Source organism: Mus musculus, chromosome 11, assembly GCF_000001635.26.
Source record: "Mus musculus strain C57BL/6J chromosome 11, GRCm38.p6 C57BL/6J".
Classification (NCBI taxonomy): Eukaryota; Metazoa; Chordata; class Mammalia; order Rodentia; family Muridae; genus Mus; species Mus musculus.
In genome coordinates, this window is record NC_000077.6 from 23,788,064 (window position 1) to 23,795,201 (window position 7,138).

Consider the following 7,138-nt stretch of genomic DNA (forward strand, 5'->3'; position numbering starts at 1 on the left):
TAGGCTGGATGCGTTGGTACCTGTCTATAATCTCTGCACTTGAAAATGTGCCAGGAGCTCAGTCATCCTTGACTGCATAATGAAGCCAGGTTGGGTTATATAACACTATGTTTAAAAATATCAAATAACAAAAGTATTTCACTCTTCAACTTAAGTGGACAAATTGTACAGCATATGGGTACTGTAATATGACCCCGTCATGAAGCTGTAGCCAGAGAAAACATATTATAAACAGAGACACTATGCCTCTTCTTTTGACTAAAAGATTAAGACATCTTTGTACCTTGCAAAATTAGTGTGCTGAACAAGAATGAGGGAATGGGAGCCAAAAGCAGACCTCCAAAGAGAAGACACCAAAGGCTCCACCAGACTTCTGAATGGGTAGAAGTTGTAGATCCCATAAAACCTAGTTCTCTCTTTCAAAATGTGTGATCTTGAATACCTCATTTTTCTCGACTGGGAATGAAAATCAAACTGCCTGTAGGGGTGGAGAGAAGGCCTGAGGTTAAGAGCATGTACTACTCTTGGGTCCAAGTTTGGTTCCCAGTATTGGTCAGCTCATCACCACATGTAACTCCAGTTTCAGGGGATTTGATGCCCTCTTCTGCCCTCCAAGACACCCATACTCATGTGCATATATACATACACAGATACCCATATACTCATAATTTTAAAAATTAGAAAAAAAACCCCAAAAAACAAAGTAAACCTGCCTCTCCAAACAGATAATGGAGACAACCTTTAACATGCCTCACGCTTAGATCTTTGCCTTTTAGTTTTTGTCTCCTGGCTTTCTAGAATTTGTAAGATTACCATATGCATGACAAAGAAGACATTAGACCCCCACACAGACTTAGCAAAATTGTAAATAATTTTTCTCTACCTTTGTGTTACCAGTTTCTTGGGTTGGAGTTGAATTTATTGTTTCATGATTGTTAAGCATGACTGACTAGTGAGTCAGTAGAAGACAGGCAAGCAAACAAGCTTATTAAGAATTAAATGCTAAATAGTGGAGTCTATACTGACTGGTTTTGTGTGTCAACTTGACACAGGCTGGAGTTATCACAGAGAAAGGAGCTTCAGTTGGGGAAATGCCTCCATGAGATTCAGCTGTAAGGCATTTTCTCAATTAGTGATCAAGAGGGGCGGTCCCCTTGTGGGTGGGACCATCCCTGGGCTGGTAGTCTTGGGTTCTATAAGAGAGAAGGCTGAGCAAGCCAGTGGAAGCAAGCCAGTAAAGAACATCCCTCCATGGCTTCTGCATCAGCTCCTGCTTTCTGACCTGCTTGAGTTCCAGTCCTGACTTTCTTTGGTGATGAACAGCAGTATGGAAGTGTAAGCCGAATAAACCTTTTCCTCTCCAATTTGCTTCGTGGTCATGATATTTTGTCCAGGAATAGAAACCCTGACTAAGACAGAGTCCATAAGTTTATATTCTTGGAATGGCCAGTTGTTCCTACCTACATGTAAATCAGACATCAAGCTGATATGAATCTGGCTGAAATTTGAACAAATGTGGGGGTTCTTATTGATTGCTCTCTTAGGCAGAAAAGCACAGGCTCATGAAATCCAACTGCTAGTGAGGAGGGGAGGATGCCTGAAAGGATTTTGAGGTGAAAGAGTGTCTTGGTGATCAGGGCCAAGGAACACAACAATCACACCATGCAACAGTCCTCACACAAGAGATTTATTAGAGGGGGCACAAAAATGGAGATGGAAAGACAGACAGAGAGACACGGAGAGAGAGAGAGAGAGCGAGAGAGAGCGAGAGCTCAAGTGATCAGGCCACAATGGCGGACTCTCTATCGAGATGGAAGCACGTACATAGGGGAAATATGTGACCACAGAGATGATGGAAACGCGCAGCGTTGTCCTTTAGCAATGATGGGGCTATTGGTCTTTCAGTGGGTTATCACTACATTCAACAGGGTCCAGGGACTAATAGCCTGAGGAGACTCAGTGCCTAATACCAGGGCTTTTGAGTGACACTAAAAAGTGAAAAACCAAGTTTAGGAATGAAGTTCCACCTAAGAGAAAGGGTGGGAGTGGGGTCATTTGAAGAGTGTTATCTGTGGTCTTAAAGATTGTTCCTGGCCTATGTCCCCCTCCAAGAGTACTATAGGGGATTCCCAATGCTCATCGGTCAGTTTCTTGAACTTAAGAAAGTATTTACACCGACTGAGAGGAATTACTTTAGCTGGTGATAGATAAAGGCCAGAGCAGTCCATGAAGGTGAATCTGTCAAGTGTGGCGTCAATGGAGTAGGGTCCTAATATGGCTCAGACCCTGGAGAGGAGCATAAACATCAGCAAGCCTGTCTGTGCCAATCCACTAATGAAGGATTTGCTGCAAAAGAGTGTCTTGTCAATTGGAGGTTAAGGAATGCCAGAACAACCACACCACAGGATAGACCTCATGCAACCACACCACAGGATAGACCTCATGCAACCACACCACAGGATAGACCTCATGCAAGAAGTGCACTGGGGAAGAGGGACACAGAATGACTGCCCCTGAACAGCGGCAGACTAGGTTATGATGGTGGGCTTTATAAGGGCTATGGAACATGTGCATAGGTAAAAACTCATTCCTGGAAATGTTGTACTGGCTCTTAGTGATGACAGGACATTGGTGCAGTCACTGAAGGCAGGGAGGCACCTGGTTCTGGAATGTGGGTGGTTCTTAGTTGACTAACACCTTGAACATGAGATTATCTCTCAACAATGCTCTTCCAAATCTAACTCCACCCACCAAACTAAAACAAATGTACACATACAAGATTGCCTGTCTTTGGAGTTTGAAACACCACATAGAAGAAAAGAGAAACATCACAACTGCCCCACCCTTAAGATTGAAACTACTGCATGACCCTTAGCTATAGATTAGACAAATGGGAGGAGGGTGAAGATAGCAGGGCTTTATTGAGGCCAAGGATATCATCAAAGAGTTCTTCAATTTTGAGAAGTGAACAAATTTTAAAATTAGGCTCATCTTCTGAAAGGACCATCCTGATGGTTAACCCTGATGGTCAACTTGATTGGATCTGATATCAACTAAGAAATATATGTCTGGGCCAGTCTAGTGTGTGAGGACGTATCAGCAGCACCCTCTGGCAGCAGTCTAGACATAGCTAAGGACAGAATAGTGATGCTTCTTTGGTTGGCTTCACTTCTTGGTGGTGAGCATGTCTATCCCATGGTTGCTGCTGCTGCTGCTGCTGCTATTAGAACCCTGGCTTCAAATGGTGGAGTCTGAAGCAACAGGGGGAGAGGAACTGCTTCTCCCTTGTGGACCTCTATTCAGGCAAAACCAGGATTGGCTTTAACACAGAAAGTAATTTCAGGAGAAACCAGTATGAAGCAGAGTTGGAGTCTATAAAAAGATATTTGTACCATAGGTGTTAAATGCAGGAGTTAACAGAGAGAGGCTGGGGGCTTAGGGAGATAGTTTAGCTGGTAACGTGCTTGCTGTGCAAGCATGAAGATGCAAGTTTGACCCTGCCCCACCAGAACCACATACAATATCTGAGCATGGTGGTATGCATTTGTAATCTCAGTGCTGGGGAGATAGAGAAAGGTGAATCTTTGGCTTACAGGTCAGCCACCCTATCCTACTTGGTGAGCTCCAGGTCAATGAAAGACCCTGTGGAATCATACCTGAGGTTGGCCTCTGACCGTCACATACCTGTGTCCACACATATTCACACTCTTGTGGGTTCAAGTGCAGGCATACATATGCATGCACATGCACACACATGGAGAGGGGGGGAGGAAGGAGGAGGAGGAGGTGGAGGAGGAAGAGGAGGAGGAAGAGGAAGAAGAGAAGAAGAAAAAGAAGAAGAAGGAGGAGGAGGAGGAGGAGGAGGAGGAGCAGGAGAAGAAGAAGAAGAAGAAGAAGAAGAAGAAGAAGAAGAAGAAGAAGAAGAAGAAGAAGAAGAAGAAGAAGAAGAAGAAGAGGAAGAAGAGGAAGAAGAAGAAAGAAAGAAAGAAAGAAAGAAAGAAAGGAAGGAAGAAAGAAAGAAAGAAAGAAAGAAAGAAAGAAAGAAAGAAAGAAAGAAAGAAAGAAAGAAAAAGAAAGAAAGAAAAGAAGGAAGGAAGGAAGAAAGAAAGAGAGAGAGAGAAAGGAAGAAAGACATTTGGACCTTGATCTCTATCATCCAGGAAACTTGGTTTTCACTTACCAAGGTTCTAGAATGGGATAGGACATGGTAATCCCAATTCTCCTAAACAAAAGGGAATTCCCAAATCATTCAAATTCCACTTTGATTATTAATCACCTCTCAAGCATATCCTCTCTAATTGGAATGAATTTGATCCCAAATCTTATGGAGGAAGCAATTAACTTGGCTACAAGCAATTTAGCCAAACAATTTTAATTAGATGTCAGGGAAAATGACTAATAGCTGAAAACTCTTGATCAGAGAGGCCCAGTAAAGACCCCCAACTCCTTCTGAGAGCCCCTGAAGGATGCCCTACAAAATGAACTTTCCCTCTTCCTCAAAAGGTAAATGTCTTTTTCAGGGACAGATCCTTAATCTGTTCCTGACTTCAGAAGGAAATGACAAGAATAGTCACTGAGAGTCAAGGCTCCAGTGATAGCCTACTAAAAATTGCAAATTCTGCTTTCCATCACCGAGTCTTAAGGGAGGGCCATAGAAAAGAAAAGGCCAAAGCCACTGGAAAGAACAGGAGACATACAGAAGTCCTTGCAATCTTACAGGGTGGCTTGAGATGTCCCACCAACTCTTCTGAATTTGTTGCTTTGTTCTGTTTGAGAGTGTAGTCTGTCGTGGAAAAGGGATGGTGGCAGAAATGTGAGGCAGGTGTCACACTGCATATGCAGTCAGGAAACGGGATGAATGTTGGTATTCAGGTTGCTTCCTCCACCTCCTCTCTTTGTTCTGTTCAGGACCCCAGATCATGGGATGATGTTGTCCACATTCGCGGTGAGTCTTTCCTTCTCAGCTAAACCTCTGAAGAAATGACCCCACAGACCTGCCCAGAGTTTTATCTCTTAGTGATTCCACATCTAGTCAAGTGGACAGTGAAGCCTATCCCAGATCTGAATGGCAAATGGTTTAGAGAGGAGGTGAGGTCTTATGTCTAAAGATTATTATGACTGCTACTATTGTCAACCTTACAGGACACAGAATCAATAAGACAAACCTCTGGGCACAGCCTTGGGGATTATCTGGATAAGGGTAATTGGTGTGAGAAGTGAGATGAGTCCAATCGCTTTGTTACTTTTCCTTCCTGACTGTGGATGTACTGTGGCCAGCTGCTTCAGGCGACTGCCACAAACTGTCCCCACCACCATGATGACCTGAGAACAAAGATTGACAGTTCCCTCCTTAAGCTTCCATTGTCAGTTCTTCCGCCATATTACTGAGGCAAGTAATACACAGTCACGATTGTTTTGTCAAGAATTGATGGTGGCTTACAAGGTTGTAGGCATGGTGATGAAGAAAAGCAAATGGATCCCTGATAATGTCCACTGATAAGATATAAAATATTTGAAAATTATGTCCCAGAAGGATGAAGGAGATAGGATGAAGAAAGAGTGGCAGAGTGAAATGAAACAGGGAACGTTGGAAATGACCCAGGTTTGAGGACAGGAAGAGGAAAATTGTGAGTTTGATTTGCACATGTTCAATTTGAAAAGCTTTGAAATGGCAAGATGGTTGTCTGAAACCAGCAGTCTAAATTTGAAGAGAGTCATTTGGATTTAAGGGGGCCAATAAGTAACGGCCCTTGCCTTCTGGATTCCATGCCAGCTGAGAAATAGATACTGATCTTGGGAATCGGGTTCTCAATTCTGTCAATGGGATATCAGATTTTAAGCCATCACTTTGATCTGTAGGCCAGGTTGGGCATTACTATTATTTATTATTATTATTTATTATTATTATTATTATTATTATTATTATTATTATTATTTATTATTATCTTTCTCTGAACTTCACTTACTGGTCCAAACTTTAAACCTTCCTTTTTATGGCAAAACAGACCCTGGGGCAGTTTGAGTGCAACACACAGGGAGCAATAGTATCTGTGGCAGGACTGAGGTTCACGGAGGAAGGAGAGGCCCAGGCTGCTGTGAGTCACTCCTAGAGGGAAGAGGGAGCCCTCAACAGGAAGTTAAAAGTGCACTTAAAGTCCAGGAATCATAGCAGAATTTACAAAGGGATGCTTTGCAAAGGTGTGGACAACATTAAAGCTACCAACAAGGGAGGGAGATGCATCCAGGAATCAGGTACTGGGAAGTTCTAGGAGGGAGGGACAAGGGGTGGGAACTCTTACCAGAACTGCAGTCAAGACAGAGGTGTTGCCTACCAGGAAGGAAGAAAGAAGCCTGTGTCAAAACTGGTCCTCCCTGGGCTGAGCGATGGCAAGTGGTGAATTGTGTGAGGGCAGATAAATGCCTGTTTGCTTTCTCCATCTTCAAAATCCCTGAAATATTCAGCACGCCAGAAGCCAGAGGAGTCTACTGACCAGGAAGAATATCTGGAACTGTCAGCTGCCCAACACAGAGAGGGAAGGGAGGGATGGAGAACGGCCCACAGAAGAGAATCAGCAGTCTGGACACTGACTGTCTTCACGTGAGGGCTGAGGCCAAACTGCTCTCACTTTGTGAGTTCGCCTCCAGCTCTTCTTCTTTTGAGCTCCTTTTAGTCACTGATGGGTTGTTTAGTCTTTGCTCCAAAAAGGCTTTGAAACAGGAGCAGAATGATTCTACAACTAAATTTCTAATTGCCCCAAACCTTGAGATGGCAGCTTTTATCATCCTCATCCTAGTTTTGTATTTCTTCAGCTATATTCTCCAACTCTCTCACCAGAAGTTACACAATGAGATCATCTGAACATATAAATACCTTATAAATAGCAATGAAATAGTAATGCTCCCAATAACCCCCTCTGTTACAGTATTCACTGTTATTAAGAGGTGGATTTGTTTTCATTCACATTATAACTTTTCTGAAACTGAGGCACAAGTTATAGTCTTCTCAGTCAATGGATAAGCTGATGGTGTTGGCATTGCTTGTGTATGTGTATCAAAGTTTGCAGACTGGATCCCAGCAGCATTGAAGAACGTCTTCAGATAGAAGAGGGGTGACACCCTAATGTCTTTAATATTAGAA